The sequence below is a fragment of the Pantherophis guttatus genome, chromosome 2, assembly GCF_059756535.1.
Source record: "Pantherophis guttatus breed Tessera chromosome 2, ASM5975653v1, whole genome shotgun sequence".
Classification (NCBI taxonomy): Eukaryota; Metazoa; Chordata; class Lepidosauria; order Squamata; family Colubridae; genus Pantherophis; species Pantherophis guttatus.
This window is the reverse complement of record NC_142064.1, coordinates 256,012,162-256,038,118: the sequence shown is the minus strand read 5'-3', so window position 1 is coordinate 256,038,118 and position 25,957 is coordinate 256,012,162. Positions and strand designations below refer to the sequence as shown.

The window sequence follows — 25,957 nt, the reverse complement described above, 5'->3', positions numbered from 1 at the left end:
TTTTGGAAATCCATTCCTACTCCCAAGCCATTCAAAGAGTGTTCATTCCAAATTGTATAGCTAAAAGTCCTGAGGACACAGATAAACCTCCAAGTGCTTCAACGACCCTCTAAAAGGATGCAAATGATCAGCTGACTGCAAGGAATATAAATCTTTCCATTCCCCACCATCCAGTCAGAGCTGAAGAAGCTTCTTGGATGAGAAGCGAAATGTCCTCAAAACAACAACAAAAAACCAAGACATTCCAGTTACCTCCTGAAAAAGCACCTTTGGGATAGTGGACGAAAAGCTATGTATTTTCTCAGGAGGGTATGGAGGAGATGCCATCCAACCTCCAAAATGATCTACCGTAAGTGTGCCTCCGGAAATGGGTGGTCTTACTTCTTACTCTTTCTTCCGAAAGAGCTCACAAAACGGGCAGCTTTGTGGTGTGAGCTGCCATTATGATCACAAAGGGTTGGAAAGTGAGACCATGTTCTGGCGTAGGTAGGGACGACAACAAAAACAAAGGGATGGGAGAACAATGTGGGTGTTTCTTTTAAGCCGGGAGAAAAGAAAAAAGAAAAAACACATCAGGATCAGCCTTTACAGCATTACAGCTTTCCCCTGCCTTCCCAAGCCGAGCTGTGCTAAACATTGGACGTTGAAGCTTAGTCCTTATTGCATAAATCGGTATCGCAGCAGGTATGCTTGTAGATTCTTCCAAATAAAGTGTCCCTCCGTTCGGACCTGCCACAGAGTTCTCTATGTTCACCACACCCGTAATTTTTATAGAACAGAAAGCCAGCTGATGAGAGAAGAAAAAACAAAACAAAAAAAAAAACAAAACAGAAACGTGAGATACAAACAACTGAGATTACATCTCTGCATCATACAGATGAGTCACTTCCTGGAGAGAGCTTGGAGTGTGCCCCCACCCACTACCCCACCTTCAAATCCCAATAGACTGGCTCGTATTTGTTTGCACATCCTCATTCAGTCGATGCATGAAATCTCCAGTTTTGTATACTTGGTTCAATTCCTATAAAGTAGGGGTGTCAAACTCGATTTCATTGAGGGCCGCATCAAGGTTGTGTTTGACCTTGGGCGGCCCGGAGTGGGCGTGGCCAGGGTGGGAGTGGCCAGCTTGACGTCACTCGTGTCAGGGGTGCCTGTGATGGCTCGAGCTCTCTGCCAGTGAAAACGGGCTCCCAGGCTCCATTTTGGCTACGACGGCCTCCTGCAACCCTCTGCCAGTGAAAACAGAGCTCGGGAGGACCGCACACAGCTCTCCAGAGTTCTGTTTTCACTGGCAGAGGCACTGTGGGCTGGTCCTTCACTATTTCCAGGGTAGTGGAGGCCGCAGGTCAGATCCAAGCCCCCTGTGGGCCAGATCCAACCCCCATGCCTTCAATCTGACACCCCTGCTATAAAGCTTGCCACTTAGCTGGGATTGATGGAAGCTAGAGACTTAATGTCTATGGAGATTCATAATCATCCAGTTCATAGTTATCCCAAAGGTCCTTCCCCCCCCTTTTTTTTTCTCAAAAGGCAACTGGAAGAAGCTTCTTGGATGAGAAGCGAAACATTTTCAAAGAAAAAGAACCAAGAAAGTCCAGTTGTCTTTTTTGGGGGGGGGGGGGGAAAGCCCCTTTGGCACAGCTAGAGGTTTAGTTCTACATTTATTTTTTATTTTATTTTTTAAATTTGATTTATATGCCGCCCTTCTCTGGAGACTCAGGGCGGCTTACAGTGCGTTAAGCAATAGCCTTCATACTTTTGTATATTTTATACAAAGTCAGCTTATTGCCCCCACAAACTGGGTCCTCATTTTACCTACCTTAGAAAGGATGGAAGGCTGAGTCAGCCTTGAGCCTGGCGAGATTCGATCTTACTTTAATTGCAGACAGCTGGTGTTAAATTACAGAGCTCTGTCTGTTGAGCTCTCCAGGCTCCTATTGGACAGGTAGCTGAAGAGAACTGTTTTGTTGGAGGAGGTTTATGCTATTTCATACAATAAACAGCTCGTGCCAATTATGGGCTGACATAGGTATGAATCAGCCAAATGATGTTCTAGTTCTGGCCTGCGTGGTGCTTAGATCTGGAAACAGTGAAGGACTGGCCCACGGTGCCTCTGCCAGCAAAAACAGAACTTGGGAGGCCCACGCACAGCCCTCGTGACAGGGGTGAAATCCAGCAGGTTCTGGAGAACCGGTAGCGGACATTTTGAGCAGTTCGGAGAACCGGCAAATACCACCACTGGCTGGCCCCAGAGTGGGGTGGGAATGGAGATTTTGCAGTATCCTTCCCCTGCCACGCTCACCAAGCCACACTACGTCCACCAAGCCACGCCCACAGAACCAGTAGTAAAAACATTTGGATTTCACCACTGCCTTGTGAGCTCCGTTTTCGCTGGCCGAGGGTTGCAGGAGGCCATTGCAGCTGGAAACGGAGCTCAGGAGGGCCAAGCGCGGCCCTCGTGAGCTCCGTTTTCGCCGGCAAAGAGTTGCAGGAGGCTGCCGCACCCAGAAATGAGCTCTGTTTTCACTGGCAGAGAGTTGCAGGTCGCTGATCTGTTTTTCTATATTGTTTTATTGTGTTGTGCAGCACTCAGAATTCCTTTTAGTGAGATAGGCAGGTATATAATTTTGATTAATAAATAAATATAAGAAAAACAAGCACTGGGCCAATCTTGTGTTTGTCTAGAAGAAACAGGAAAGAGTATCTATTTCCTTCTGCCTCAGGTGTTCTATTTTTTATTTTTTGGACACAAGTATTTCTGATCTATAATTTCAATTTGTAAATGGACTCAGAATGAAGAAAGCAGTCCTTATGATAGGATTCTAATTAGACCACCTCAGTTTAACGGGTTGAAAAGTAACATTGGTATTCTCTTTTAAACTCTCCTTTTCTGGTTAGAAAATAATATTTTGTGGTTTTTTTTCATACAGATTAACCTGGAGATATGCAATCTAACATTCCAGGTTTGACTGTGGTCTTTGGGCTTCTCCAAAAGCTATCATGAATGTTACAACAGGCAGAGTTCCTTGGTATGCATTATTTACATGTACATTTTTTTTAAAAAAATCAAGTGAAATTTAGTTCTGCTTAATCCAATGGTGGGTTTAGTTTAGTTTAGTTTAGTTTATTAAATTTCTATACCGCCTTTCTCCCAAAGGACTCAGGGCTGTGTACAGCCATATTAAAACAAACACATACCCAAAAAATTAAAAACAATTTAAAATCTATATATATATAAAATTTGGCCCTTATGTTAAAAAACTACAAACACCCGATTTAAAATTCATTTGCTAAGCCAGCCCGGCCTGTTGGAACAAAAGAGTCTTAAGGGCACGGCAAAAGGTATGGAGATCGGGGATCATGCAAATTTCCGGGAGCACTACATTCCAGAGGGCAGGTGCCCCCACAGAGAAGGCTCTCCCCCTGGGTGTCACCAGTCGACATTGTTTGGCCGACGGCACCCTGAGGAGTCCTTCTCTGTGGGAGCGTATTGACCGGTGGGAGGCTATCAGTGGCAGAAGGCGATCTCGTACATACCCAGGTCCTAAGCCATGAAGCGCTTTAAAGGTGGTAACCAACATCTTGAATCGTACCCGGAAGACCACCGGGAGCCAGTGCAGCTCGCACAGGAGAACTGTTACATGGGTGCGCCGTGTCGCCCCCATAATCACCCGTGCGGCTGCATTCTGGACCAGTTGGAGCCTCCGAGTGCTCTTCAAGGGGAGCCCCATGTAGAGAGCATTACAGTAGTCCAGACAGGACGTGATGAGGGCGTGAGTGACCGTGCGCAAGGCGGCCAGGTCCAGAAAGGGACGCAACTGGTAAATCAGGCGAACCTGATAAAACGCTCCCCTGACCACAGCCATCATATGGTCTTCTAAAGACAGCCGCGCATCCAGGAGAACACCCAAGTTGCGAGCCCTCTCTGAGGGGACCAAGATCTCATCCCCAATAGTCAGCGATGGACCTAGCTGGCTATATCGGGACGCTGGAAGCCACAGCCACTCGGTCTTGGAAGGGTTGAGTCTGAGCTTGTTTCTCCCCATTCAGATCCGCACGGCCTCCAGGCACCGGGACATCATGTCAAGGGCACCACTGGGGTGGTCCGGGGTGGAAATGTACAGCTGAGTATCATCAGCATACTGATGACACTTCACCCCAAAACCATGGATGATCTCACCCAGCGGCTTCACATAAATGTTGAACAGGAGGGGCGAGAGGACCGACCCTTGCGGCACCCCACAAACAAGGCACTTCGAGGTCAACCTCTGTCCCCCTGCCAACACAAACTGTGTACAGTCAGAGAGGAAGGAGGAGAACCACTGCAACATGGTGCCCCCCACTCCCAACCCCTCCAATTGGCGCAGCATGGTATCAAAAGCCGCTGAGAGGTCTAATAGGACCAGGACAGAGGAACAACCCCTGTCCCGAGCCCTCCAGAGATCATCAACCAATGCGACCAATGCCGTTTCCATGCTGTACCCTGCCCTGAAGCCCGACTGGTACAGATCTAGATAGACAGCTTCATCCAGGTACTGGAAGAGTTGTCGCACCACCACACTCTCAACTACCTTCGCCACAAAGCGAAGGTTGGAGACTGGACGATAGTTTGCTAATACAGCCGGGTCCAGGGAAGGCTTCTTGAGGAGGGGCCTCACCACCGCCTCTTTCAGGGAGGGAGGGAAGAAACTCTCACTCAGAGAAGCGTTAATAATCCCCTGGAGCCAGCCTTGTGTAACCGCCCGGGAGGCCAGTACCAACTAGGAGGGACACGGGTCCAATAAACATGTGGCAGCGCTAATCTTACCCAGAATCCTGTCCATGTCCTCGGGAGTCACAAGGTCAAACCCCTCCCAGATAACACTCTCAAGACCCACCTCCGTCACCCCATCTGAATCTACCCAGTCGGAGTCCAGGCCTTCCCGAATCTGAGTGACTTTGTCATGCAGGAATTGCACAAAATCCTCAGCCCTATCCTGCAAGAGGTCTTCCCTCACTCCCAGATGGAGAAGGGAGCGGGTCACCCTAAACAGGGCTGCTGGGCGGTTCTCTGCAGATGCAATAAGAGTGGAAAAATAGTTTGATTTTGCCGCCCTTATCGCCACTAGGTAGATCTTAATATAAGAGATCGGCACCGGGTCAGAGGCCGCAAAGGCACAACACAGTTCAAAGCTCCAGCGGCCGCCCTATCCCAGGCAGCCACCAGTTCTTCAGTCGAGTCGTGAGCCAGAGCCTCAGGGAATGGCCCAAGCTCCGTCAGGAACCTATCCGGATCCATCAGGCGCCTGGGACAGAACCACCTGGTCGGTTCCATCTCCCTGCGGCGGAGGTTAGCGGCTCGAAAGTCTAGTCGAAAGAGTGAATGATCTGACCATGACAAGGGCTTGGTGACTATATCCCCTGTTTCTAGATCATTCAACCACTGACCAGAGACAAAAATCAGGTCCAGAGTGTGTCCCCCACATGTGAGTAGGGCCTTGAATTAACTGGGTCAGGTCCATGGCCATCATGGAAGCCATGAACTCCCAGGCTGCTTCTGACATTTCACTGATGGATGGCAGGTTGAAATCCCCCATGACTATAGGTCCGGGGGCCACCCCGGCTATTACGTTGAGCAGCTCAGGCAGGGCCGCCGCTACGTGACAAGGAGCCAGGTACACAATCAGCAAACCCATCTGCACCCCACGACCCCACTTCACAAGGAGGGACTCACATCTGGCTATCTGAGGTACAGTGGCCTCCCTCGGACAAAGACCTTCTTTAATAACAGCCACCACCTGCCTGCCCCTACCCTGGGCCCTCGGCTGATAGAATGCATGGAAACCTGGTGGGCACATTTCAACAAGGGGCACTCCCCCCTCCGTACCCAACCAGGTCTCCGTAATACCCACCAGGTCCACTCCCCCCTCCTGAATAAGGTCGTAAATGAGGGGGGCTTTATTTACCACGGACCTGGCATTGCACAACATCAGCCGGAGACCCAGGCCCTGAGGATCTGTGCAGCCCGGGGAACGAGAAGAGCATTGGGGACCGGAGTGCGCAATCACTCGAAGACAGCAAGTGTACACTCCCAGAACATGATATGGCCCCCTGCTATCACCGTATCTGCCCCTCCCACCCACAGTACTGATTAAACAGCCCTCATTGCTCTCGGTTCTCCCCAGTTTGGGAACACCAGTAGTGGTGGTTATCAAAAATACTCTGTGCATGCGCAGAAGCGCCACACACTCGCAAACCAAGCGAGCGCACCTGCACACTACCGATAGCGAACTGGTAGCACCGGGATTTGAATCCCAATACTGGCTTAATCCCCTGTTATCTAACTCAAACACAACTCATACACTCATTGAGTGATTTTGTGAGTCTTCATTCTCAATTATTGGAGCAAATTATTCGCCATTCTTCTCATCTGTCCCAGTTTCTCAAACATTTCTTAAAACACAGCACACAAAATTTCTATTTCCATTGTTTTGATGATTCAACCTCTGTTAATGCAGCCTAAATTGCATTTTCCTTACGGTCCCAGCCTTATCTCACTGATGACTTTAAGAAAAGTCAAGTTTAACTATACGGAGTTATGATTCCAAGATCTGTACCCAGATCAGACATCCCCTATTTCTCATAGCTGTGCAAATACAATAAGTACCCCCAGGTCTTGAATAAAATTTCTGAAAAGTATTGGATTTGTTCCTACCTGTATAAACTTCGGTTGTCTCACATAGCTGGCCAGGCTTAGGTTTGCAGGGGTCTCCAGGTTTAAAACACAGTAAGCCGATTTTGTATTTACAAACTCTGCAAACAAGACCTTGTGCTATTAAAAAAGAAATTAAAAATCAATTATTTATCCAGAATGATCAACTCTTGAAGCTTTCTTAAAGAAGCTGAACAACTAGAGCAGAGGTGGTGAACCTTTTACTCACCGAGTGCCAAACATGGTACATGCTTCGCTTATATGCAGTTCCTCCTCCGGGCACTGCGTACTCAAACCGCACCATCTGTGCACGCATGCAACTTTTGTGCAGCTCCCCCATGCGCTGCGCACACAATTGCACCATCTGTACATGTGCACGGCTTTCACACACGCAATGCACATGTGCAAACGCCATCTGCTCATGCGTGCGCTACCCTCAGATACTCGCACGTGCATGCATAGGAGAGCTCTGAAGACCAGCTGGCTCTCCGGAATTGTGCCCATGCGCACTGGAGGCCCAAACACCAGCTGGGGTCCGTGCGCATACGCAGCTGCAGGCGAGTTAGGTGACAGCTCGCGTGCCCGGAAAGATGGTTCTGCATGCCAACTCAGGCACACCTGCCTTAGGTTCGCCATCACAGAACTAGAGTCTGCCCTTTTCCTTCATGAGGTCAAGGCATTCCCTAGCCTTGGGAAAAGTTTGGTTCAGCCTTAGTCAGCAAGTATAGGTAGACCTCAATGTACGACCACAACTGACCCCCCCCCACACACACACATTTCTGTTGCTAAGCGAGTCAGTCGTTAAGTGAATTTTGCCCCATTTTACAACCTCTCTTGATACAGTTGTTCAGTGAATCACTGCAGTGGTTGCTAGTAACTCGATTGTTAAGCTGTTCTGCCCCAACTACGGACCCCAAAGAACGCAGCACACACAAAGTCCGTACAAACTTTAGTTTACTAATTAAGGACTACTAATGAGGTTTCTTAGTAGCTGTTCGAACACAAATACAGTTTAAATCAGTCTTTTCTGAACAAGGGCTGTTAATTTAACTTCATTAACAGCCAACAGAGCCTTCTAGACTTTTGAAGCTGCCCAAGTGACAGGTTGTACGTGTAGAAGGAATGCTCTGAACACAAGTCTAGCACTCTTTTGAAAGAGCACTAAATTTATATCTTAAAACAGTCTGACTCACCATCCACAAATATGGAATTCAATAGAATAGAATGAGCTGGAGAGTAGGATTCGGGTTTTAGAACGGCTGTAAGGAGCTCTCCCAAAAGCAAATTAGGTTTTTCTTTTTTAACGTTTTTAAAGTATTTTTATATTTTTAATTCATTTTTAATCTATTTTTAATTTATACTGGACTTTTACAAAGCACATATAGTGTGGCTACTGCTTGTTTTAGACATATTTTAACAATACTACAACCTGCATTCCTGGCTTAGGCTACTCCTGCGACTTCTCCTTGCAAGGCCTGAAACTCGGATTACCGGACTTGTTGACAAACCTCAGTGGAGGCCCCTAACCTCGGAGGGGATTTTGAGCTGTTTGTTTTTGGAACGAGTACAGTAAGGAACTGGCTGGCTGCAGACGCTCCCGGGAAGAACCTTTGCAGCCGTGTTTGACTGGAGTCTGGATGGCCTCTCCCAAGGGGAAGAAAAGAAAGACGGCATATTGCTCACCAAACAGTAAGGAAGTTGGAACCAATCCTCAAAAGCAACAGAAGATTGACGGATTTTGCCAGCCTTTGCACTCAACAGTGGGTCGTGCATCCTCCCCCCTTTCCCTGCCGGTTAGCTGTGATGTTTTGGCATTGTTTGGGGATTCCCCCCTGGAGTGGGAATTGCAGGCAGAGGAGAATCAATCAGGAAGTCAGCTGGGAAGCCTGCGAACCCCTCTGCGTAATTTGACAACAAATGACTCAGCAACTTTGGGTGAATCGGCTCCAGGCCGGGACAAGGGCTTAGAGTCGGAGTTTTACAACCATAGTGAATTAGCTTTAGGACTTGAAAACCAGCTAAATGTTAGTACAAGGGATTTCATTAGCCGACACAGTATGCTCACTTCTCAGACAGTCTTGGCCATTTTTGACCAATTTGCAGAGGTGCGTTTAAAGTTGGACTCTGTGATCAATCTTATTTCTGCGGCACAGACGAAAAAGCCGCAGGTACATTCAACTGGCTGTCAGACAGAACGACCTGGCCAGATGGTGCAACCGAGGGAAAGAACAAGCGGACAATATATTGACTGTAAGCATGGAAAAAAAGCAAGAGATGGTGAGCTGGTTGGACCTGAAATCCCACGGTACAAGAGTGGGGGGGGGGGAAACAGGCGATTATTGAAGGAGCAGATTGTATTGAATATATATAATTCTGAGATAAATGTGGGTAGATGGTCTTCAAAAAAACAGATAGTGACCTCTTTGTCACAGCTTACTCGGTGTGACAAGGGGGCAGTAGATTTGGCAGCATATGAACATCTTCCACAACGTGATAATTATATCAGAATTCTTTTTAAGTTCAAACAACAGCTCTTCCCAAGCCTGCTTATGCGAATGAGAGGATTTTTGGCTTATTATTAAATTTTACCTACCCGAGTTTTCTCTAGTGGTGAGGCCATTCCGCTAATTCAGAGACCCCCTAGGGAGAGTGTGGCAGTGCATGGGACAGCTGTTTGGGAAAGTGGACTGAATAGGGAAAGCAGGCTGGCCAAGGTAGGGAGGAGATTTAGCGTTACAGAGGAAATGTCGGTTAGGGTGTTGGACCCAGCTGAAGTGAAACTTCCTTCAATTGGCTTGGTACAAGATGAGACATTTGATTCTGCCTGTTTGGAAACTTTTTCCTCACTTTCATAAATGGAGCAGCAAGAAGTACTTAAAAAACTTAAAGAGACGAGGAAGCTGCTGAAGCAGACTATTTCTTCTGCCGTTCCTTTAGCGTCGATAGCTCTACCCCCTTCAAGGCACGAGGCAGCTCCGGAGAGCCAGCAGCCTATAAACCCAGGAAGCCTGATGCCCATGTCTATACAGCACAAGGTACCAGAGACAGTAGATTTGATAACACAAAGTGTTGTGGGACAAACATCGGAGATGGAAGGCACCCAGGAAGGAATCCCCCAATCCCCCTTAGCGGCAAAGATGATACCAAGAAACGACACAAACGCGGTGCCTCATGCAAAATCATTTACCGTGGAGGCAGAGATTAATAGAGCCCATGGACCTGCAAGTCCGAAAGTAACAGGCAGTGCAATGATGCCCAAACAGACTTCTATTGAACTCAGGCGATTAAATGGGTGTGTGTGTGTAAACGAGGGAGGAGGGGTAGGAGAGATTATCCAAGAAGCCTGACTAGGAAATAGTGAGCAACCACATCCTTCAAGAGTGCACTTCCTCTCTTGGAATGTGGCAGGATGGAGAGGAAGTTGGTGCACAGATGATTGTATTAAATTTTTAAATAGGTACCATGTAATTGCCTTGCAGGAGACATGGGTTAGCAACGATGAGACCCCAATTGAGCTCCCCGGGTTTAATATTTGGCAGCTGCCAGCAAAGAGAGTAGCTAAAAAAGGAAGAGCCTCTGGAGGATTGGGCATTTTGGTGAAAGCCGAACTAGGATGGAAGGGAAATGAGATATGCTTGGAGGATGGCCCTTTATTTTTTCAAGCAATCCATTTGGAATATGAAGGGAAGTCAATGATATTTGCAAATGTGTACGTCAACCCAGCAATGGGGGATTTGTGGGAGGCTCTAGAGGTAAAAATATTAGAAATACGGAAAAAATTCACAAAAACACCTCTAATTTTGGCAGGAGACTTTAATGCGTGTGTGGGTCCCTCGTTGGAACCTTTTGTTGAAAACGGTACAATTCCTGAGGGATATTTACATAACCAACAATCATGGGTCTCCCAAGACAGGAAAAAGAACAAAGATGGGGGGAAATTTCTAACTATGATATATAACTGTAACCTCCAAATTGTAGGCCAGTACTCGGAGCTCAGAAGGTACCCCATAACTTTTTTTGGCCCCAAGGCATGTAGTTCTATTGATTATTTTTGTGTCTCTCACAGCCTAGTAGCAGGGGCAACTTCGGTCTTGACGTTACCAAGGTCAGAAAGTGATCACCTTCCTATTGCGACGTCCCTGGCAATCCCTTCAGATTTAAGGAAAAGGAATCAATCAATCCAACAAATAGGCCTCAACTTAGAAATAGCCCAAGAGAAAAGATTAACATGGAAGAGGGTTGATAGCAAAGCAGTGACTGAATTTATGAATTCACCATGTATGGAAGCCTTAGCGCATATATGCGCAAACAGTACGGGTGAACAAGAGCCTATAGTTTGTTTTGCGGAAATATGCCATAAATTGAAGCATTTTTCCATGACTACCAAGCCAATGGGCCCGTCTGATTCTAGTAACTCATCATGGTTTGACAGTGACTGTAAGGAAAAGAAAAAACAGCTTAGGAAATCACTTAGGAGATACTTAAGCAGCCCAAACATGGAACTACAGAAGGAGTATATTACCATAAGGCAGAAATATAAGCAGCTACTGAAGAGAAAAAAGGCCTCCTATATCAACAACCTATGGGCTGGTCTAGAACAGGCAGCAAAGCTGGCTTCCCCCACACTATTCTGGTTGGAGGTCTCAAAAATTATTAGAGATAGAAAACCAATAAGTGACCCAAACATTAGTGCAGAAAGATGGGAGAAGCATTTGGCCACGCCAGCAGCAGTAGAAAACTCTGATGAGCTTATATCCTCTCCGAGCTTGATACAGGAATATGAAGCCTTACCGCAGTGGGAAGAAGTGTCAGTCACGGAGGTGAGGCGTTTAATCTCCTCCCTGAAGATAAACAAAGCTCCAGGACAGGATGCGCTCCCGGCATCCTTATTTAAAGACAACACAGCCTGGTGGGCGCCTGTCTTGGCGGGTCTCTTTACTTTTATCAATAGAACAGGGCAAATTCCTGCCAGTTGGCGTTCATCAATAATTATCCCCTTACATAAAAAAGGTTCTAGAGATAATCCTGATAATTTTCGATTAATTAGTCTAATCGATATTTCAGCAAAAATTTATGCTAAGCACTTGCTTCATAAATTAGAGGACTGGATAATGAGAAATAACATCTTAGCTGAAGAGCAGTCAGGTTTCAGGAGCAGAAGATCTACTATGGATAATTGTTTTGTGCTGGACCATCTAATAACAAAGTTTAAGTCTTGGAAAAAACCTCTGTATGTGGCATTCATAGATTTGAAGGCAGCCTTTGATACAATTGATAGAAAAATTTTATGGGATAAATTAGAGGCTATGGGAATAGAAAAGAAATTGTTATATTTAATTCGACTGTTATACACGGAAACCCAAGTAAGAGTTCGAGTGAATAGGTCAGGATCGGTAACAAATGCAATCCCATTAAAAAAGGGCGTCAGACAAGGTTGCATTTTAGCCCCAACACTTTTTAACTTATATTTAAATGACCTCCCAAAATGTCTGGAAGATACATCACTCCATGGGCCTAGTATAGGAACAAGACAGGTCAATTGCTTGTTATATGCCGATGATATAATTTTGTTGTCGGCCTCACAGGTGGGGCTACGAAGGTCACTTGGGAGGTTGGCAGCATATTGTATAAAAAATCGCCTGACAATTAATATAGAGAAATCAAAGGTAATGATATTTAGCAGGCAACAAAATATAAGGAGATGGGTTTTAAATGACAGAAGAATAGAACAAGTTCAGTCATTTACCTATCTAGGGCTAGTATTTCAGACAAATGGCAAATGGAATAAGCAGGTAAAAGCCGGAGCTCGGAAGGCCATGGCTCGGATGGCTCAATTAAACAAACTTATTTTAGAGAAAACTCCATCTTCATTAATCCCAGTGCTAAAGGTCTTCCAGGCAAAAATCGAACCAGTACTTACCTATGGGGCAGAAATATGGGGGTCAGTTAAGCTGCATGGGCTGGAAACCCCTCAAAATAAGTTCCTTAGGAGAATTTTGGCAGTGTCCCCCGGAACCCCAGCATGTGTAGTAAGGGCAGAAACAGGAGTCCATGCGACTGGCACTAGGGCCTTGTTGAAGACTGTTTATTATTGGTTGAGAATAATCGAGATGGAGGAAGGGAGGTTACCAAAATTAGCGCTAATGGAGCAGATTATCTCAAGTAATAAAAATAACTGGTTATCAAGAGTTCTGAAGCAGGTATCTAGCTCTGGTATCCCTTTAAATTGGCAGCAGTACGACTATAGGCAGATCCGAAATTGGATTGCACAGAGATTTAAGGACATAAGTGCCCAATCGGATATTGCATGGGTGACAGCAGTAAAAGTTTGCCCATGGTTATCAGCCAATAAACAAATCTTCAAAATAGAAAAATATTTAGCTGTGCCTTTGTTTCCCGTCCTGAGAAGATTCTTTACAAAACTGAGGTTGGACCAACTTGGAACAAATATGCTCTGGGGTAGATATAAGGGTATTCCTGTAAGGGAAAGGGTCTGTCTATGTGGGACGGGGGAAGTCGAAACAACGTCCCACGTAATTTTTGATTGCCCCCTATATTCAGACCTGAGGGAACATCAACTGGGCAGGATCTTTTATACCAGCACCCCTAAGTCTAAAGAGCACTTTTTGCGATATTGTTTGTTAGGTTCCAACTTGCAGTTGGTAAAATGGATTGCTAAATTTGTGGTAAAGTTGATGGGAAGGAGGACAAAGTTGGTGCAGCAAAATGCGGTAGATTGTAAGAATGATCACTTGATCTAACAATGTAATTTTAAGAGCAGTTAACACTGATTGGGTAGATGCAGGGGCGACATTACAATATAAATTTAATTATATTTAAATGGTACTTTAAATTATTGTATTTTATCCCGATTTTATTTTAGATCGTATTTTATTCTAATTGTATTTTAATTGCGAGTTATTCCAATCTTACTTAATTTGTTTTACCAAACCTTTGTAATGATTTGTCTTTGTAATTCTGCACTTGATATGGCCCAAAGGGCTAATCAATAAATAAAATTGAATTGAATAACAGCCAACAAGAATCCAAAGAATAATAACTAAATTCTGAGGCACAGTATTTCAGACAACCGTAATCTTACTGTGGTTGGCAGAATGCCTAAAAGCAATTGGCAGGAAAAACTGAAAAGAGATAAACAAGAGTTGAATCAAACATTTCTGGAATCAAGACGCGAAATGAATGAAGTTGTTTCCTGCAAATTGCATCAGTCATCGTCCTTCCTTAAATAGGCTAAGGGAATGGCCAATTAGCCCCAAGCCTTACTCTCGAGGAGACCTCCTCCTGAGGAACCACTCCTGCCTTTTAACAGCTCTGCGCGCCCGTGCATCGAGAAGAGGCTCCTCCTCTTCTTCCTCTTCACTTTGGGAGCTTCTGGAGGTTCTGAAGGCCCTTGCTGAATCCCTGCCTCTGGCACCACATCTTCTGACTTGAGAGCCAGCTGCACAGGCTGCTAGCGCAGTACCACACTAACCTCCTCGCTGTCGGAATCAGCTACTAACTGCACAGGCCGCTGACGGGCCACAACATAAGTGAATCTGTCTTCCCCATTGACTTTGCTTGTCAGAAGGTCGGAACTGGTGACCACGTGACCGTGGGACACTGCGACAATCATAACTACGAGTCATTTGCCAAGCACCTGAATTTTGATCACATGACCATGGGGATGCTAACAATGATTGTAAGTGTGAAAAATGGTCATAAGTCACTTTTTTCAGTGCCTTCATAACTTTGAATGGTCACTAAATAAACTGCTGTGAGTTGAGGACTACCCATATCTTGGCTAAGTGAAAACATAACTCTTATCCTAGCTGAACCTTCTAATCATTTCAACAGTATTGCTACATCACTTGTATGCCAAATGCTTACCTATTTGCATTTAGACCAGAGAAATGCACTATAACTTTGTAATGTGTTCAACAAAAATGTCACTGCGTTTTTGTATTTACCAGCTGAGCTCATTATTTCTGGACTGTCAGACTTTCCGTAGCTTGCCAAACTTCTTATCAGTAACTGATACTACGCATGTCCGCATTCTTTCATTCTACTTCACACTTTTCTTTGTTCTCTTGCCAAGAGAAGTCTGACCACAGAGAGGTGGCCGGTAGGAATTTTGCCAAAATGTAACAATTTAATTATTTAGGTCAGTAAGGTGTTTTATTTTCTTCTTTACAATAAATATGAGTTTAATTAGAAGATGTATTCCGGTTTTATTTTTCAAAGGTATACACAAGGGAAATGCCACGATCCAGGCAATTACCCCAGGAAGGTGACGGGGCTGATAGCCTCTGACAAAAAAAACCTGGGAACCTCAGAAATTCCAAACCTCACTTCCAAATTGACATGGTTAATCCAACAAGAGGAGAATGATTAAACATGACTAAAGAGCAATGAGATTAACTATGATTAAATTTTATTCCAGTACAAATTCTGTTGGTGAGAAATTTTATTGTTGTTTTATGGTGTGTGGTTTTTTTTACATATTTGCAAACCATTATGAATCTAGGGAAGTCATTGGCCTATAAATACCATACTGAAATGAAATTAATTTAGTTTTTGCTCTACAATGGAATGGAATGGAATGGAATGGAATGGAATGGAATGGAATGGAATAGAATAGAATAGAATAGAATAGAATAGAATAGAATAGAATAGAATAGAATAGAATAGAATAGAATAACAGAGTTAGAAGGGACCTTGGGAGGTCTTCTAGTCCAAATCCCTGCTCAGGCAGGAAACCTACACCACTTCAGACAAATGGTTATCCAACCTCTTCTTAAAAACCCCCAGTGTTGGAGCATTCACAACTCCTGGAGGCAAGTTCCACTGATTAATTGTTCTAACTGTCAGGAAATTTCTGCTTAGTTCTAGGTTGCTTCTCTCCTTGATTAGTTTCCACCCATTGCTTCTTGTCCTACCCTCAGGTGCTTTGGAGAATAGATTGACTCCCTCTTCTTTGTGGCAGCTCCTGAGATATTGGGACACTGCTATCATGTCTCCCTTAGTCCTTCTCTTCATTAAACTAGACATTCCCAGTTCCTGTAACCGTTCGTCATATGTTTTAGCCTCCAGTTCTATAATCATCTTTGTTTCTCTTCTCTGCACTTCCTTTCATTTAAAGAAAACCGGCTAGGCTAGGCTGGCAGAAGAAACTATAGCAAAAACAGTGTCAGGTAATGCAATCCAAGGAGACGGTGGATTAAGTGAAAATTTGTGATTGATATGTTCATCAACATACCAAAAACAAAGTTGGCCAGAAAAAATCATATAAAATCTGAACAGGAGACAGGATCGTGGAGAAGCAGGTTTTCAACTTTTTTATTTATTTACCATATTTTTCGGAGTATAAGAGGCACCGGAGTATAAGACGCATCTTAGTTTTTGGGGAGGAAAATAAGAAAAAAGCTGATTGGTGGGTGGATCGGCCTCCTGGAATACCCCCAATCAGCTGTTTCCAGAGGTGAATTTTAGCAACAGGTCCATTGGTTGTGAGCTCTGTGCCTTGCTTTTTTTTTCTGCCTCTGAAACCTCTGAAACTCTGTTTCAGAAAAATCTTTTGTTTTCTGATTCTGAAAGCCTCTGAAACAGAGCTTCAGAAAAAAAGGCTTTTTTTCTGAAGCTTCTTTCAGAGGCTTTTTTTCTGAAGCTCTGTTTGGAGGCTTTTTTTCTGAAGCTTCTTTCAGAGGCTTTTATTCTTAAGGACTATCTGTATTCTGTTCAATCTCCTTTCTTTGATATTGGTATAAAGATTAACCTCTTCCGATCTTTTTTCTGAAGCTTCGTTTCTGAGGCTTTTTTCAGCCTCTGAAACCTCCGTTTGCGAGGCTGGGGGGGGGCTACATTCGGAGTATAAGATGCACCCAGATTTTCACCCTCTTTTTTTGGGGAAAACGGTGCGTCTCATACTCCGAAAAATATGGTATTTATTTATTTTGGCAAGGGTGGAGAAAATTCCTTCCTGCTGGAGACCAGCCAGATCTTCTGCAAACAGTGACTCAAAAAGGAATGCTGCAAAAAAAAAAAACAAAAAAAAAAAAACCAACATTGGAATGCATGTCAGAAAGGACACGTAGCTGCTCTCTTGTAAGGCTGCCAAACAGTGTTTTATATCATCCAAGCAGCTCCTGGAACGTGATGTCAATTTGTTTGAGGGAGGAATAGTGAAACTTTTTGAGGCTCTCTTAAGGCTGCTTAATCTTCTAAGTGAGAGACAATTGTGGTATTGCAAGAAAATAGATTTAGCCCTGCCTACCTTGGAAAATCTGAATCCATTTCTCAGGTTGTGGATCCCGAGATATGAGCAACGGATTGCTGATATATTTCTAAGTGGGCTTCCATGCTACTTTTGGTAGCACTCTTACATTTGCTCAAATTAGGAGTCAAACTGCTGGCTTTAATTGGTTGTTAAAATCAATACGGGTTGTCCTTGAGTTACGACCACAATTGAGCCCAAAATTTATGATGCTAAGTGAAACATCTGTTGAGTGAGCATTGCCCCATTTTATGACTTTTCTTGCCACGGTTGTTAAGTGAATCTTGCATCTGTTAAGTTAGTAACAACATTGTTAAGTGAATCTGGATTCCCCATTGATTTGGGTCGCAAAAGCTGATCATACGACCCCAGGACATTGCAACTGTCATAAATAGGAGTCAGTTGCCAAACATCTGAATTTTAATCACGTGGCCATGGGGGAATGCTGCAACAGTCATAAGTTACAGGAAAAAAAGTCTTAAGTCACTTTTTTCAGTGCTATTGTCACTTTGAATGGTCATTAAATGAACTGTTGTAAGTCAAGGACTACCTGTATGTACAATTGTGGCCAAAATTGTGGAAACCTTTTGGAAAAAGTGTATTTTTGAGGTATGATTCTGATCGCTAATAACACCACTTTTTTTTCAAGTTTCAAGATAATCAATTGGGTTAAGGCCTGGGAATAGCCCAGACCTTAACCCAATTGAAAATCTATGGAGCCAACTAAAGAAACTTGTTAGTCAGAAGCGACCCAGCAATAAAACCCAGATAATGGAAGCCATCATTCAATCTTGGTTTCACATTATAACAGCTGCAAAAGATTTGGTTCACTCCATGGGAAGACGTTGTAAGGCCGTCATTCATGCTAAAGGTTACCCAACTAAGTGTTAACCGACAGGGTGATAATTTTTGCATATCTCGTTTTTTCTATGGTGATAATTTTTGTATATCTCATTTTTTCTATGTGTTTCACTTTTCTTCTTTATACTGTAACTGCTATTCTAATAGCAAATTCTTCATAAAAGGTATTGCATTACATTCTTGATTAAATTATCTTTCCATTGATATATAATTTTATGGTACTACTCCCAAAAAAAAAAAAAAAGTGGTGTTATTAGCTAGTTCCCAAAAGATTTCCACAATTTTGGCCACTACTGTATGTATGATTACTCATATTGAAACTTTGGGTTTGGGAGTAGTAGATATTGGTCAACCAAGTGAGAGGACAAACAGCAGAAGAAAAGGGGTCATCTTCGATTCTTCTTTGGACTTGCAAGAGATCGTTTCGTTGATAGGATGCGACTCTTTGATGTTAGAGGTTAGACTGGAGGGAATTTAGTTCAGGTTTCATTTGACCCCAGTCTGGAACTCTCTGCATGATTTTGGATAAGTGACTGCCTCTCAATCCAGCCTCCCTCACAAGGTTATTTATATTTATTTGTTATGTTTATACACCACCAGGGGTGAAAGTCAAAATTTTTCCTTACCGGTTCTGTGGGCGTGGCTTGGTGGGCGTGGCAGGGGGAAGGATACTGTAAAATCTCCATTCCCACCCCACTCCTGGGGGAAGGATATTGTAAAATCTCCATTCCCACCCCACTCTGGGGCCAGCCAGAGGTGGTATTTGCCGATTCTCCAAACTACTCAAAAATTTCACCCCTGTATATCACCCATCTCACACTTATGTGCCAATGAAACGTCATCCTGCTGTGGGACCTCCGAGAAAGAGCAGAAAGGCAATGCCACCAATGAATTAAAATACATTTTGGATTTCATTGTTACTTCTGCTAGATTACAGATTAGGAAACAGAGCCAACAGAGAGGCAAAATGTGGAGCCAGGCCCAATAAAGGCTTATAAATCCACGCCTGCGTTGCCTATCATGATGTGGTAAGCAGAGAAGCCAATGTGGAGCAGAAAATGGGTGGGTCATCCCATCTCGATACTTTTCCTCCTCCTCCTGCCTGCTTGCAATTTAGGGATCAACTGAAGCTGTAAATAACTAGAAACCATGTAGGCGATATTGTTTTAAACAAGTAGGAACTGGGTATGTCTAGTTTAATGAAAAGAAGGAAGAGGGGTGACATGATAGCAGTCTTCCAATATCTCAGGGGCTGCCACAAAGAAGAGGGAGTCCAGCTATTCTCCAAAGTACCAGAGTAGAACAAGAAGCAATGGGTGGAAACTAATCAAGGAGAGAAGCAACCTAGAACTGAGGAGGAATTTCCTGACAGTGAGAACAATTAATCAGTGGAACAACTTACTTATTTATGCCCTCAATTTATATAATGACCCATCTCAAGAAATTACTCTGGGCAGTGAGTGGGGCTAAAAAAACAACAACAGATCAATATACAAAAATTAAAATGTGCAATGCACAGCAGCTGATAGAACCACTACATTCATCTGCGCAACAAGCAGACAGGCCTCTTCACACTCTCAGGGCCTCAGACCCAGGCCCAGAACCAGGTCTTTCTGGTCTTGTAAAAAAAAAAAAAAAAGCCAATGCAATCCTAAATTGCATTAACAGAGGGATACAATCAAGATCAAGTGAGGTACTAACATCACTCTATAAAGCCTTAGTAAGACCACATCTAGAATACTGCATCCAGTTTTGGTCACCGCACTATAAAAAGGATGTTGAGACTCGAGAAAAAGGGCAGAGAAGAGCAACCAGGATGATTAGGGGACTAGAGGCTAAAAAATATGAAGAACAGTTAAAGGAACTGGGCCTGGCTAGTCTAGTGAAGAGAATATTCCAATATTTGAGGGGCTGCCACAAGAGGAGGGGGTGAAGCTATTTTCCAAAGCACATGAAGGCCAAACAAGAAATGATGGAAGGAAACTGAACATGGAGAGATTCAACCTAGAAATAAGGAGAAATTTTCTGACAGTGAGAACAATCAACCAATGGAACTTGGTTTGCCTTCAGAAGTTGTGGGAGCTTCATCACTGGAGGCTTTCAAGAGGAGATCGGACTGCCATCTCTGGTGTACGGTCTCCTGCTTGGGCAGGAAGGTTGGATTAGATGACCTCCAAGGTACCTTACAACTCTGTTAATCTGTAATCTATAAAATAGGAGACAACTTGATTTTGGGAGGGAGAATGTTTCAGAGGCCACAGGGAGTTCTGTGGCAGTGGTTAGAGTGCAGTACTGCAAGCTACTTCAGCTGACTGCTAGCTGCAGTTCGGCAGTTCAGTTCTCACCGGCTCAAGGTTGACTCAGCCTTCCATCCTTCTGAGGTGGGTAAAATGAGGACCCAGATTGTTGGGGGCAATATGCTGACTCTGTAAACCGCTTAGAGAGGGCTGTAAAAGCACTATGAAGCGGTATATAAGTCTAAGGGCTATTGCTATTGCTGTACTACTAAGAGTTTTTAACATTTTACAAAGTGAGCGGTTCTCTCTCCTGGACCTCAAGACTATGTCAGTGTCCCAAGCCATGGAGGACTTTAAAGGAAACTACCAGCTTGTTGACTTGCATCCGGAAGCACACTGGGGCCTGATGCAATTCCCAAAGTACTGGTGTCATGTGCACCAAGCAACCAGTGCTATTTACTATCCAATGCTGTTGCATTTTGCACCAAGTGTCTTTAAGCACAGCCCCTTTCAGAGGTCATTGCCATAGTCCAGACTGCAGATTTTTCTTATCTGGTACATCTGGAAGACACCAGCCTGGGGATTGTATAACTAACTGTTAGCATTGTATCAAATTCTCCTATCTCACCCCCAAAATACAGCACATATTCCCTTTTTCAGCAGTGCAATCTTGGCTCATTTTGTGGACATCTCCCCCCCCCAGAACATAATTGTGTTAAGTCTATTTTAAATTACATGGAAACATTAAATTACATAGAAACCGCTGCCACAAAGAAAAGGGAGTCAAACTATTCTCCAAAGCACCTGAGGGTAGGACAAGAAGCAATGGGTGGAAACTAATCAAGGAGAGAAGCAATTTAGAACTAAGGAGAAATTTTCTGACATTTGGAACAATTAATCAGTGGAACAACTTGCCTCCGGAAGTTATGAATGCTCCAACACTGGAAGTTTTTAAGAAGAGGTTGGACAACCATTTGTCTGAAGTGGTGTAGGGTTTCCTGCCTAAGCAGGAGGTTCGACTAGAAGACCTCCAAGGTCCCTTCCATCTATTCTATTCTATTCTATTCTATTCTATTCTATTCTATTCTATTCTATTCTATTCTATTCTATTCTATTCTATTCTATTCTATTCTGAATGCCCCCTTCCATGTAACGTGCCCAATTCCCAAGAGTTACTTACAATTATGAAACAACAGTAAGAGACAGCCTATTTTTATTCTACTTCAGGATTTATTGTGCAATTAATAAATCCTTAATGACCCAAGAGAAACAACCTTAGAGTAGCATTTTTGGAATTATTGTTCAGGAGACTGAGTCTTCTATGCATTTTTTTTTAAAAAAAAACTTATCAGTTTGATTTATTTATTAATCCATCCATTACTCTGGGCAGCTTATAATTAAAATGTATATATTGTATACTGAGATTTCTAATCAATGCAAACAATTATTCTTCAGAGTCCTAAATGCTATTTCTGTGTTAGTACATAGGATTTTATTTTTCATACAGTCCTGAAAAATTTGCACTTTGTTCCATGGAAGATTCAAACAATGAAAGCTAAAATCTCACAAGCTCTTTCCTTGCTAACTACATAACCCGGAAGTTGTGTTTGGGAATTATGCCACCTGGCCTTCCTTTCCAGACACAGAAGTTACTTATACTATGGTTGCAGTATCTAGGCCATAGGAACACTAATTGGCACCAAGACGTTTCCCTGTATCTCTTTGTTGTCACCAACTAGTTCAGCAGTCCATTTGTGGCACCTCTAGTTACAATCACTTGTGTATGCATCAGCTTGTGTGCTTGTCTGATGGGAGGAAATGGTTATGGACACTGAGGATTAAGGCTCAGAACTGCAGAAGTAAGAAAAATGTAGCCAGGACTTCAATGCTAATTTGACATTAGGTAGCAAGCGATGTACAAAGTGCAAATCACTAGTAGAATCACCGATTCAAATGGACACAACTATAAATTGAAATGTTATACCAGATTATTCCATTCACTTACATATAGATCTGGTCTATCCATATTTTAGATAGATGATAGATAGATAGATAGATAGATAGATAGATAGATAGATAGATAGATAGATAGATAGATAGATAGATAGATAGATAGAATTCTTTATTGGCCAATTGTGATTGGACACACAAGGAATTTGTCTTGGTGCATACGCTCTCGGTGCACCAAGACAAATTCCTTGTGTGTCCAATCATTTTCAGACGTTAGCCGTTTCTTTTCTTTTTGGCTTTCTTACTTTGTTTAACAATCACAACCAAAACCACCCTCCATCACACCACCAAGAAAAGACACTTACCAATTGTGCAGAACAGAAGGACAGAAAACGCAAGAAGAACAAAATTCTTCATCTTGATAAATCTCACCAAACTGGGAAAGAGGTGCTGAGTCTGTCAAGGACACAGAATTTATATAGACAGAAGAACTCTTTCCAACTCTGGAATTGACACTCTTTCAAACAGATCTTGGGATGAGAAATATAAGGATCAAGATTTTATTATCATTCAGGGATCAACCAATGGGATGAAGAATATGGTACATAAGACACACCTGATCTTTAGGAGATGAGAACAAGGAATGTAGATGATGACATGAGGATACAGTTTCAATCCAATTATAGTTCTGTTCTTGACACAGTTCTGTTGTTGTTCTTTGCCCCACAGATTTCAACAGATTTACTGTTCTTTCCATCAAAACAACAACAACAATAACAACAATAATGGAACAGAAATACTTATTTATGAGCTAAGTATCTAGAAGTGATACTGTTGAGTTTTATTTCTCAACCATATTTCTCAAGTATACTACACCAATTGGAAAGTTTAAGAATTCTCATCTCAACATCTAAGGATGGTGGCAAGTTGGGGAAGATGATTTATGTTCTTCCTAAAATGAGATAACTTTAAGCCATGCATTATAGCATTAATGTATATAGTGCACCTATCACCTTAGCAAATAATGAAGGATGCCTATTTTGAAATGAGATACCTTACCTTACAATAGTGATGGCAAACCTATGATGCCACAGTTATTTCAGTGACATGCTAGCATTCGTCAACACTTAACAACAGCTATTCTAGAAAGTGTTTTTAATCAGGGCTACCAAATATGGGATGGAGCATACTGTTTCCACTTTCAACCCCAATCCAGGAGTCTTCGCAGGCAGTCACTTTTGTGACAAACTATTTTTGTGTTAAATTTATATTTACCAACAAAGAAATGAAGGGAGACTAGTATAGATCTATTTCAAGCTATTTAGCTCTCGTCAGCTAGTCATAGCCTTCTGGGATTCGAACCCAGGCTACTTACATATTAGGTAGATCTAAGCAGTGTGCTCTGTTCCATATCTCCCCTGATATAGCCAACAAAGAAAGGGGAGCCTATGGCTTAGAGGTTAATACTTCTATCTAATATGTAAGCAGCCTGGGATCAAATCCCAGAAGGGTATGACTAGCTGATGAGAGCTAAATAGCTTGAAATAGATCTATACTGATTTTGTTAGTTGCAAAGTCATGTCTGACCCATCACGGCCCCATGGACAACATTCCTCCAGGCCAGGGGTCAGCAACCTGTGGCTCTGGAGCCACATGTGGCTCTTTCACCCCTCTGCTGCTGCTTCCAGTCACTCAAAATAAGCATCACAACCACCAATATGCGACACCCACCGGCACACAATTTATTGAGCTTTTCAACCCCCGGTAGGCCAACTATGGCTAAATCCAAGAAAAGAAAGGTTTCTGAAGAAAACAGAACGTTCAACTAAATATACTAGTTTTGTGGCCACTCAAGAAATAGTCAGGCACGGGAAGGGTTTTGTGGCTCCCAGTGTTTTCTTTTCTGTGGGAAACGGGTCCAAATGGCTCTTTCAGTGTTTAAGGTTGCAGACCCCTGCTCCAGACCTTCCTGTTCTCTACCATCCCCCAGAGTCCATTTAAGCTCACGCTGACTCCTTCAGTGACTCCATCCAGCCACCTCGTTCTCTGCCATAACAAAATCTAAGAAGTGAAATTGTGATGTGGACCAGAGGTTAGAAAATATAATGTCCATAATTATAACAAGCCAACTGAAACCAAGTGAGTGTAATCCTCTCCAACTTAAATCTCAATAATTTATGGAATCTGTGGCTAAATCAGGATGTAACTCATAACGTAAATGTAAGTGCATACAATGATATTGTAGGAGGAGAGATACGTTAGTCAAGATCAGGAGTCTGCTAGCATAAATTAAAAACCATATGCCCTTTAATAAATGAGTGGTTGGAAAAAGTGTTAACAGATCCCTGATTCAAAGCCGCACCGTCTTCCTGCTCAGATAGATACCTTTAGTTTCTTGCAATTAGCTAACCTCCCTCTCACAAAAAATGTTGCAACCTTTAACCAAGAGATCTGCAATATGACAAAGGCACTATTAGGTATCAGATGAAACAGTGGTCACTCCGACACAAGGAATTGAGGCAGTATAAATCCAAAACTAAGTCAGAATTAGAATTAGAATTAGAATACAGAATTGTATAGAGTTAGAAAGGTCCATTTTTATTTTTATTTATTGTGTGCTTGTGTGTATGTGCCTTTGAGTCACTGTTGTTTCCTGGTGACTGCTTGGACAAATCCCTCCAGTTTTCTTGACGAGGTTTTTCCTGAGAATATTCAGGAAGATTAATCTATCTCAGCATCTACTTCTGTCCTATTATCACAGCACCATTGAGAGTGTCCTGACATATGGCATTCTTGCATGGTATGGGAGCAGCTCTGCAGGGACAAAAAAGCTCTACAGAGAATCATTAAAACAGCCCAGAATATCATCGGGCTCCAGCTATCAGCCCTGGACGACATCTTCGCATCTCGCTGTTTGAGGAAGTTGCACAACATTCTCAGAGATGCTTCCCATCCTGCTTACAATCTTTTTGGACTGCTGCCTTTTGGCAGAAAATACAGAACAATTAGAACTCGGACCACACATTTTCTGAATAGTTTTTATCCCAGAGCTATAATTGCACTCAACAATGAACTAAAGGGCCACCATCAGTGAGCTGTTGGACAGCATTACTTGGTCTGCTGTGTGGATGTTTGGGTGGTTTAGGGGCGGGGAATTTGTGGTGGGTGGGTGGGGTGTTTGGGGATTATTGTGTGTGTTGGGCCTGGTCTTTGGGTGTTATGTGAATTTCATTGTATGGGTATACTGTGTATATACGTACTGACAATAAAGTTATACTTATACTTCAGAGGCGGTTTGCCATTGCTTTCTTCTTCCAAGAGCTGAGACAGAGTGATTGGTCCAAGGCTACCCAGTTGGTTTTGTGCCTAAGGTAGGACCAGAACTCACAGTCTCCCACTTTCTAACCTAATAACCATACTGACTATTTAGAAGGGTTAATTAGGCCAAGTCCTACTTTATGCTTATGCTGGAATACACATGGAAGTCTTTCCAAAATCTCTACCAGACTGCATATGTAAAAGGAACCTACCACCACTCTAGGTAACTGAGTCTTGTGGTTGAAGAGCTGTTGTTATTAGGATGTATTAAGAGCCCTGGTGGCACAGTGGATAAAGTGCGATATTGCAGGCAGACGCTGCCCTCAGCCTGAGGTTTGATCCTGACGGGGCTCAAGGTTGACGCAGCCTTCCATCCTTCTGAGACTCAGATTGTTGGGGGCAATATGCTGACTCTTTGAATGGCTTAGAAAGTGCTGTAAAGCAGTATGAAGCGGAGTGCCGACCCTCTGGAATGATTTGCCCACTGAGCTCAGGATAGCCCTGGACCTCCTCTCCTTTCACCACGAACTGAAGACGTGGCTCTTCCGTCAAATAACTTGATCTGCTAGGGGTTGCACAAACTGTAATAATTTTAAATATGGTTTTTAAGGGGTTTTTAACTTATTTTGT

The 25,957-nt window shown here is 43.2% G+C and overlaps 1 non-coding gene across 1 annotated transcript; it reads right to left on the bottom strand.

The window, feature by feature from the left end:
* Positions 1-22,517, bottom strand: LOC117667924 (uncharacterized). The gene is made up of 3 exons (XR_009622387.1): positions 22,375-22,517; positions 6,695-6,811; positions 1-787 (listed from the first exon to the last, which is right to left on the bottom strand). It is a non-coding gene; the product is annotated as an uncharacterized LOC117667924 (transcript).
* Positions 22,518-25,957: the final 3,440 nt, after the last annotated feature.